Below are 10,168 nucleotides of genomic sequence, written 5' to 3' on the forward strand. Positions count from 1 at the left end.
ATTTGTCCAAGATATATAGATAAGTACACACGCCTTACACCCTGGAACACGGAGGGGCTGGCGGGCTCTTGAGATGTTCAAATGTGCTGTGTTTGTACCGCTTTTATTTTTTTAAATGTTGGTAAATATCGTTCCTTCGGGTGGGAGGAGGTCGGAGTCCTCTAGGCGCGAGGTAGTCATCGTTTTCAGAAAGGCAGTTCCTTTGCTTCTGATGCATTTCCAGGGAGGACCAGAGGGTGCTAGTGTTAACTCGAAGCCCGGTTCTAGAGAGGGAGAGGAGAGAGGCGGGGAGCGAGGTGGCCCGGCTCGGGCGCCTTCTCAGGTCTCCTCCTCCGGCTCTGGCCGAGGGGGCGGCTGGGGACCCCCGCTCTCCAAGAGGGAGTCCGGGCTCCGCGAGGGCCGGCTCCCCGGGCGGGCTCCCCACCGGCCGTGCGCTCTGGGAACGCGAGCCCCCTGGCCGTGGCGACTTCTTACCTGGAGAGTTTTGCGTCCACAACCCTAAACCTTAGACAGGGCTTCCAGCGGTAACAAAACAAAAAAACAAAAAAATCAAAGCGAGGCCAAGGTGTCCCCTGGGCGGGAGAACAAAGCTGGAGCTCGGTCCGGGAGGAGGGAGCCCAGAGCGAGGACGTGGCGGGAGAGAGTGGGGGCGGCGCTGATAAACCGTCGCGGCGACAGGGGCCTGCGGGCGGGGGCCGGACACCCACCCACCCAGAGGCTAGGAAGGGCCCGAGAGCAGTTCCCGGCGCACATCCGTAGCCTGTGTGATGACAGGGGTGACAGCGGTTTTATGGGGGCCGGGGGGGGGGGGGCGGAGAGGAGGGGACTTTCAGGCCACCCAGCGTTGTGGGCCCGAACCTCCGAGGCCGGCCCGGGGCCGGGGGTGGGGGCGCGGGCTGGGCCGCGGCGCGGGGAGCTCGGGGGACGCGGCTCCACCTCCCCGCTCAAAACGGCGGCGTCGCAGCTGCTCGCGAACCAACTGCTCGATTCTATTCACTGTCGAGTAGGAACAAAAAAGTGGCTATTTATTAGAATACTTGTTTGGTATTGTTCGGCGCCACACAAAAGGCGTTTCATTATGTGGAGGGATCCCCCTTTTCCAGAGAGAAACAATCACTTGAAATTGTCTTTAAAGTCTTTCCTATCAATAATAAATTTCATTTCTTGTCCCTCTCGCCCGCAGCGTGCGTGCCTGGGAGGCAGGCGCGCGAGGCGAGGCGCGGCGTGTGCGTGTGCAGCGAGTGTGCGAGCAGGGTGCGCGTGAGTGTGCGCGTGTGAGTGTGCGCGTGTGAGTGTGCGTGCGCGTGGCGCCGGCGCCCGCGTCTGCCGAGCGGCGCCGCCGGGAGCCGGCCGGGCTGGGGTCCCCGGGCAGCGGCGCGCGGCGTACGGAGCGGGCGGAGCGCGCGGCCGGCCCCGCGGCGCCGGGCTGGGGAGGTGCCCGGGGCCGAGCGCCGGGGCGCGGCCGAGCCGGACGGGCTCCCGGACCGGCTGGAGCTGGAGGAGGAACTAACTGTAAGTGTATCTGGAACTTGCGCGGGGGCTTCCGCCCGCCCTGAGCCCGGAAGCGGGCAGGAGAGGCTCGGGAGGGGGCGCGGGGTCCCTGCGGGCGACCGGCCGTAGGGGGTGTCGGGTGTCCCCGCAGCGTCCGTCCTCGCGAAGGAACAGGTGGGGCGCTGCGCCCACCGCCGCGGGCGACTCGGACTCGGACTCGCGCGCCGGCTCCATTTGTCATGTTCTTATCTCTGCGCTCACGCCTCCCTCCTCCTCGGCTTTTTGGATTGGCCGCCGCCCAAGGGACCGAGAGACTCTGTTTCTCTTCGGGTCGCCCTTTGGGGGGAGGGGAGGGAGGTCCGGCCAGCCGATGGGGTGGGGGGCGGTTAGCGTCCACAGGCTCCCCTTGTCCCCCTATCCGCGCGCCCCACCCCGCCGAGGCCCGGACTCCCGCCCCGGCGCCCTTGCGCGGGCAGAGCCGCTCCTGCTCTCGGCGGTGCGCTCCCGGAGAACTGAGGCCCCGGGTCGAAATTACGTTTTAAAAATTAACATGTTGAGCGCGTGCCATTTAGTGAGAGGTGTTTGGGGCAAAGAATCAATTTAACTTTGACTGACCGACGGTCTTGACTGTGTTAATACTGCCACCAAAAAAAAAAAAAAAAAAAAAAAAAAATCAATGAGCAGGGATCCCTCGACTTGACTTGCGGCGAGCGGCCTTGGATCCGGCGCCGGGCCTCGAGCTCCGCGGGTGCGGTCGCTGCCTCCGTCCTGCGGGCGGGGGCCCCAGCGCCCCAAAGCCCCGCCTGCAAAGTGGGCCGCTCTAGATACCGGTGGTCCCTGCGCGGGCGCCCCGTCCCCTGGGCGCATCCTCCCTCCTCCTGCGAAATCGCACCGGCTCGGCGTCACGGTGCCGCGGGAGGCGAGCCTTGGTCCTCCAGGCGCGCAGCCGGGAGTCTCCCCGCCCGCGCGCGCCGGCCGCCCGCCTCGGCCCCCCATTTCCCGGGTTTGAGCCGCCCGCTGAGCGGAAAGGTCGCGGAGTTTCAAAGGTGACATAGATTTTCGGCGGCGGCTGGTGCTGGAAACCACCGGCCGGGCGGGGCGCCTGGCTGCCATCGACCGAGAACAGGATGGGGCCGGCTGCCTCGCCTAGGGGAGAAGCGGGTGTTTGAACACGATAGCGGTCGCCAGTCAATTAACCCATTAAAAGCCCGCTTTAACGCATCGATTTCCCGGAGCGCAGGGCCTGCACCGGTGGCACCCCAGCTGGCGGAGACCCTCAGCCCCGCAGCAGGGCTGCGCAGGCGGCCAGCTGGGGGGTTTCCCCCCTCTGGAGTTGAGGAGGGAGGGGTGCTGTCCTCACCTCGGCTCTGGCGGGCAGTGTGGCTTCCACAGAGGGGAACCCCCTGCGCGGGACAGTGTCACCCAATGCGCCCACCTGGAGCTGCGAACCAGAAGCTAAGGCCAGGATCCACACGGAAAGGACTGTGTCCCACCCCCACCTCCCTTGGGTGCTCCCAGTTTTCCTGTCCACCCCCCCCCCCGCCCCGCAGTGTCTCCCGTGGATGGGGCGACCGGGCGGGTGGCTCAGGCTGAACGACGGGCAGGCACGGAGAAGGCCACACCTGCCCCTTGAGGACCACGGAAACCTCCAGGTGGCCTTGTGTCGGGGTCCTCCACGCAGGCGGAAGACGATGGAGCAAAAGGCCAGCCTGGCGCGGGAGGCAGCAGCTGGAGGGAGCCGGCGGGCTAGGAATGGAAAAGGGGGCGTCTGCCTAAGGAACCCCGCAGAACTAAGGTCTGCTAGACCTGGGGGACCCGGTCTCTCTGCCCACGAGTAGGTGGGGCCGGCAGGGTCCTGCAGCCGAACTGTGCCCCGGAGTCGCGGCCTACCTGCGGGAAGGTAGAGGGTACAACCCCTGGAAGGATGGGTGGTGACGAGCGTCTCCTGGGGGAGCAAAAGCCAGTGGCGTTTTTGTGGGGGCTCCACCCAGTCTGGGCTGGCTGGAACTAAGGAAAACACCGAGGTCCTGCAGGACCAAATCCTCCTCCCCTGCTGCCCGATGGGGGTCCTTTGTCTTTTTTGGGGGGGGGGCACTCCCTGGAGCCAGTCCAGGGGCAGTCAGTCCATAGAGGGAGAGATGTCGAGGGCAGCCTGACGGGGGTGGGAATCACCCACTGGCCAGCTTCCACCAAGACCCCTCTGCTCACACACTCTTTCCTCACTCAGACTTAGGGTTCAAATATTAGCCCTGAAAAAGGGCTCTCTCTTCCTCTCTCTCTCTCTCTCTTCCTCCCTCTCTCTCTCCCTCTCTTCCTCCCTCTCTCTCCCCCTCTCTTCCTCTCTCTCTCTCTCCCTCCCTCTCTCTCTCTCTCTCTCTGATCCGCCAGACTTTCCTCCACCTTCTCATGATGCTCAGTCCCCCAAATAGTTAGTATCCTGAGTCGGGGAAGGTCCTGGAGAGCCTCGGGGAGGGGCTGCAGGTCCTTCCCCATCCCTCCTCCACCCCCTGCGCTCAGATGGTCACCAGGCCTCACCCAGCCAGAGGGCATCCTACTTGTCCCTTGCAGGAGGGCTGCTCTGCATCCTGGAGGTGAGGAAAGGGCATTAAAATGTAGCCAGGGGCCCTCTAAGCTCACAGCGCAGAGCCCCGGTCCTGCCTTTGGAACCCAACCCCACCGCCTGAAGATTTTGATGGACGCTCTTCTCTGCTTGCTGTTTTCTGAAGTAAGCAACTGAAAGGGCTTGAAATTGTGTCAAAGTGATGTTTTAATCTCATTGAAAAGTGTATTAAAGGACAAGATGTAATTTATGTGAGATGCTTCGATGAAAGGAGAGATTGGAGTGGATGGTTCTTTCACTCATGTGAACCTTGTGTCATGTTTATATTGAAGCCTGTGTAGCTATAATCTAATTTGCAATAACAGGGATGGCCTGTAAGAAAAAGCATCTCTGATTTCACTTTATTTCCTTTCACATAGAAATTCCTTATGACTTGCCTCCTCTTGTGAGTGATGCCTTTTCTATCTGGGGGCTAATGAGAGAGAATATGAGAAAGGGCCATGTTTACTCATAAACGTGGCTCTTTCCTGCATATACACCTCCTGGCCAGCAGCTGGCCTGGACTTGACTGGGGCACTGCACGGCCTGAAACACTGTTTTTCATCTCTTGAGAGTAAACCTTACGGCAGCATCCTGGGGCAAACCCCACCTTCCCCCCCACACTGGGATAGGGCCTGCCAGCTCCTCTGTTTAACTGCGGAGGCTGGATCAGCTTCCCGAAAGGATTTTGGCTTTAGCAGTTGGCTTGATCACAAACAGTGCATTCTCAGGGCCTTTATTTCCATAAGTTTTAATTTGAAGTTAGGAAGCTCCCCCCCCCCCAATTCCGCCAAGTTTGCTCTTTGCTGAGCCTTTACAGGAGCTTCATCAGAAACCAAGCACACCTCCTGCTCAGAGGACTAGCTTTGTATTCTTATTATCACACTGAACATGAGCATTCTTTACCAATAAAAAACTACACGCGTTAGGAAATTACAACTTTTGTACCACGTAAAAAGGTGTATTCAAACTGTTAATTACCGGGGGTTGTGTAAATGAAACTTTAGCAGTGACCCATTTAATTTTGTGGTAATTACTGACAAAATAAGACAAGGATGAATCACAATACAGTATATTTATCTTGAAGGAGAATATTGCGCTGGTGTAAGGTAAGCCAAGGAGTAAGAAAAAATTAGGGGAGGGGGTGTTGCAGAAATATAAAAAGTACATAGAAATTGCACCCTGCAACCATTTGGGTTATACACCGCAGAAGGCCCGTCTCAGGTGGCCTTCGAAAAAGCCCCTCCAAATTTTAGAGGTTCGGGCATCTTCTCCTCAAAATCCGAGGCTCCCGGCCCGGATCCTCCGGCACCGCCGTCTCAGCTCCGCGGACTCGCCGCCCCGAGCCCACCTCTTGCTGGTCCCGGAGGCAGAGCGAGGGCTCCGCGGGCCCTGCCTCCGCTCTCGGCGACTCGCCCTGCGAGGAGAGGCTGCCCAGCGGAGCCGCCGAGCAGGATCCCCGGCGACCCCGGCCGCGGGTGGCCAGGCGGCATGGGGAGGGGGTCCGCGGCGTGCCCTCGCCCAGCTGGCTTCCTGCCGGCGCGTCTAACAGCGTTTTCCTTCCCCGCCGCGCTCAGGACGTCCAGGGCTGGTCCAGGAAGGGAGGCGGCCGGCTTGCGCCCATCTTCCTCTGCCGCTCGGGGTCGGGCAGCGGCTCTTGCAAGGCCAACCGGCTTGGGCCACTGGGCACTAGCGAGGGTCCCCACTCGAGCCACTTTGCCGCCAAGCCCTGAACAATCGGTGAGGACCGAGAAGGCAGGTGGCCTGCGGCGCCTGGCTCTCTGCGCGCTCTCCCCTCCTCCAGTTCCAGGCGCCCGCAAGGGCTGCCTCGGCCCGCGGCGCTGTGCCCTCCCGCCGGGCACCGGGGCCAGAGCCCTGCCTTTTAAAGGCCGCCCTGAGCGGCGCGCTAAAGCAGTGCTCGGCCCAGCCCTCCGCCCCAACTGCTTGGGCTGGGTGGCACCCTCAGGGGATCCCAGGGCCCAGGCGGACTTCGGCAGGTGGATAGGCCTGGCTGACTTTCTTCTTGGAAAGTTTCCCGCAGAAGAAGGGCTGGGCAGCCCAGCGGCAGGAGGAGCCGGAGCTGGCGGGCGAGGCCTGGGCGCCGGGCACCCCGCGGCCGCCCTCCCTCCAGAGCGCCCGCAGCTCTGCCCGGGCGGAGGGCGCGAGGCTCCCTCGGGTCCCAGTGTTTTCCTCGCCTGCCTTTCCTCGTTCATTCATAAACCTGGTGGCTACAGACGCGGCTTGAATATTGACGGCTCTCCCCCAACTGCTCCGCCGTTAACCCAATTACAGAATTCATCAAGAACTGTGTGGAATTATCTCTTTCCATACAGTATCAGCATTAGCCTAATTAAAAGCTATAATGTCTGATATAATGATTAAATCGTTAGCTCTGCTGTAGGGAAGCAATATTTTGTTTTCCCTTCAATTAGAAGCTGATTGAGGTTTTCAGAGCAGGTCAGCTGTGAAATTTGAATTATATGTGTGAGTACTGCTCACAGGGTGAGCCCCTACTCGAAAGCTCCCAGAGATTCTCCAAACGCTTTCACCCAGAGCGCTAGAGGCACAAACAACGCGCGCGCGCACAAGATTGTCTGATCTTCGCTGTGAATTTGCGGATCTCCAAGCTGATGGCTGGCGAGAGTCTTGCTTGGCTTCGAGGGGATGGGCTCTATTTCCTTTCTCCTGCAGATGCTCCTGGAACGGCCCCCCAGGCCCGCGCTTCTAGTTGAAGGAGAGGAGGGTGGGCTTGCGCGCCCGGAGTGGCTGCAAAGACCTCCTGCTCGGTAATGACCGAAGTCGCTCGAAGCGAAGTTGGCAGCGATTCTCTTTCCTTCCTCTTGCCTCTCTTCCCTTCTTTCCACGGCTTTTTTTTTTTTTTTTTTAATTTTAAAACAAAAACCAACAAAAACTTTTCTGCTACTTTGGCTCCTTGAGTTTGGGAGCAGTGGGGCCAAAGGAGCCCAGGTCAGAGCGCAGAGGAAGGACCGAGAGCGCCCGGAGGTCGGGGAAAACAGGCGCCCCCACGGCCCCAGCCGGTCACCGGGCGCCCCGAAGGCGCCCGCCACGCCCTGGGAGCCGGCGGGCGGCCGCAGGAGCTGGAGAGCGCCGGCCCGAGGCCCTGGAGCTCCGCCCGGGCGGCGAGGGCGGTGGCGGCCAGCAGACGGCGATCGCGGCCCACGCGGCGGCCGGGCCCAGCAGACGCGCACGGGGCCAGGGTCAGGGCGCGCACCCGGGCCGGCTCCCCCGCGCCTGCCCGCGATGTCCCCTCCAGCCCTCACCCCGCCCGGCGCCACGGTCCCCTCCCACGCGCGCGAGCCTCCGCCTCTTGGTCTGCGCCTCCTGTCGGCGGAGATGACCTCGGAGGCCTCTTGCCAATGAACCGCCTCCCTCTTTCTTTTTCTCTCTCCCGCGCTTTCCTCCCGCCTTCTGCTTCTCAGGCTCTTCTCCTTTCTTTCGCAGAAGTCCTGCCTAGGAATTGGCGGCTCCGTCGTGACCTGGCTGTGAGATTTGGGCTCAGTCCTTTGGGCCGCGCCCTGGGCGGTCTACCGAGGCTCCTGCGCTTTGGCCTCCGTCCTGAGAGGGCCTGGAGAAGCCGCTGGCGCTGCACTGAGCGAGGGCAGCGGGCAGAGATCTGGGCACATCCCGCTGGGGACAGGCTGTCTGTGCCAAGGCCTCGGGAGACAGGAGGCTTTTAGTCGCCTTTGCTTCTCTAGAGTGACCTTTGATTGTCCTCCGGAACTACTGATCTGTCCATCGCTCTGCTTCTGGGCGCTTGAGATTGGCGCTGGTACAGAAAGTCACCTCTGTGTGCCTGGACGCCGGCTCTCCTTTACAGATGTGGGGGGGGGGGCTGGGATGCTCTCCGCAGTCACTCTCGCTACTTCCCAGAATTCTCCTGAGCACAACCACAGGGAGGGGGGAAAGCAAAACCGCCAGAAGTTTTCGTTGCTAGAGGCAGGCAGTGTAAACTAATGAATGGTGTTAAAGTCCAGAACTCTATTTGAAAGTCAAGGGCTCTTGTCTAGCTACCAAAATAGAGCCCATCAATATATATGCATATATTCTTTGTGTGCACACCAACCAGTGTGCATATATTCTGTGGTACTTAGAATTCTGTGATACAGGTGTGCATGTACTCTGGGCATGCAGCAGTATGTATATGTGTGTCTCTATGTATGTGCCCTGTGTATACATATATTTACATGTATGCATGTGTGTATATTCAGTGTGCATATCCTATACATTTACATGGGCATACACATGTTTATAAACAGGTGCATCTATTTTGTGGTACAGGCATATATGTATGTCTCTGCATGCATGTATCCTGTGCATACACTATATGCACACGAATGCATAGGGGTCCGTATACAGTTACCCCTAAAGATGGCTTGGATCTGAATTTTCTTTGACAATCGTGCCCACGAGTTCAATAAAAGCACAGAAAGCATTTTTACTCATCTGCCTTTCTAAGTTGGTCTTCTCCTTGGCATTTTGAACAAAGAGGCACAGTGCAGTTTCAGAGTTGCCAAGAGACCAGATTTGGTCAGTGGGCAGTGAACTAGTCTTTTGCTGGGCTCTGGGCTCTCCTGGCATCCCTTGGGAATAGTGTAGTCTGATTTCCAAGCCTCAGGGCCTGGCCTTTGGGAAAGTCCTCAGCTCCCAAAGGCCCCTGCCAACCTGGTGGGCAGCAGAAGGGAGAAACACAGCATCCGGGAGGGGTGGTGGTTTTCCAACTGTTTGGGACTATTTTCGCTGTTTTTAAAAGAGTTGCTGGGGAGGAGGGGGTCACAGGAGCGGGAAATTGAGGCTCCTAGAAGCCATCACCGGCAGGAGTTGATGCGCCGCCCTCACCCTTCGTGCCAGGATGGAAGACTCCCGGAGGTCTGGCAAGCAGTGCCCTGCCACTGCCTAATTGGCTCAGGCAGCGCCTGCCAATCATCCATCGCTTGGCAACAAGTTACACCTGCAGCTGGGGTTTAATACTTATGCACGTGGGCACCCATAGCGTGTGCCCCCGCTTGGGCTCAGGGAACACCTCCTCACTAAAAAGGGCTTATGGAGAAGCGCCCTGAACGCTAAGCACCAGCAGGATCTTGACAAGGCTAAGCCATTTACCCCCTATTTAGATGCTCAGGAAAACAAGGCTAACTTCCTATTTGGAAACAATTTTCAGGACTATGGTAGAAAGAAACCAGGCCCTTTCAAAGTCAGCTATCCAAGTCCCCCAAAGCATAAAGCGTCCCTGCCATGCACACTGGAGTGCAGGGTGTTTATAAAATAAATTGCTCCATTGATATGGAAAATAATGTGCCAAACCTGATTCACACAAAGCATTTTCAGGGGGTCTTCGGCTATTTAGTTTAAAATCTAAATTGAAAAGCAGAGGAAAGAAATCTTTCAATTGCTAAGTGGATAATATAGTTTATAATTTGTAAACCGTTTCCTTTATTTCAGTCTTGCTGGCTTTCCCTAACACACTGGATCTCACTCACACCCATCGCCTCCTAAATTATCAAAGAAAAACAGATCTCTGGCATATTCTTAAACAATACTCTTGTTCTTTTGTCTTGTTGTTGTTCATTCATAATGTAACCGATATTTGGAGGTGGTGCAGGAAACCAATCAAGAGATTTAACAAACTCGACTGGGGAAATAAGAAGGGAGTTGAAAACCAAGTTGATAACTTAGATATTTGGTGAAAAATAAATATGAACTGACATTTCCTTTCTAATATAATTATATATTATTTGATGAGTTCACTATTAAATGCTGAATACCCTGAAATGAAAGCACTTTAATCTGCAGAGACCAATTTGTTCTTGCACTGCATACGGGAGCAAACCCTGCAATAAAAAAAAAATGCTAGAGTAATAATCATAGTCATTGAGAGGAAAGAAAGCATTATTCCTGTACCTTGGACAAGCAATAGAGTCAGGAAATTCACAACCTCAAGAATTTTCTTTTTAATGGAGAGGGGGAAAGGGGGAAAGGCTGCAGGTATTCACTGCCCAACAGACCTAAACATCCGCGCGGCTCCTCCTAAAATGGTCACCACCATCGTCATGTGTTTAT

The sequence above is a fragment of the Sus scrofa genome, chromosome 11 (assembly GCF_000003025.6).
Source record: "Sus scrofa isolate TJ Tabasco breed Duroc chromosome 11, Sscrofa11.1, whole genome shotgun sequence".
NCBI lineage: Eukaryota > Metazoa > Chordata > Mammalia > Artiodactyla > Suidae > Sus > Sus scrofa.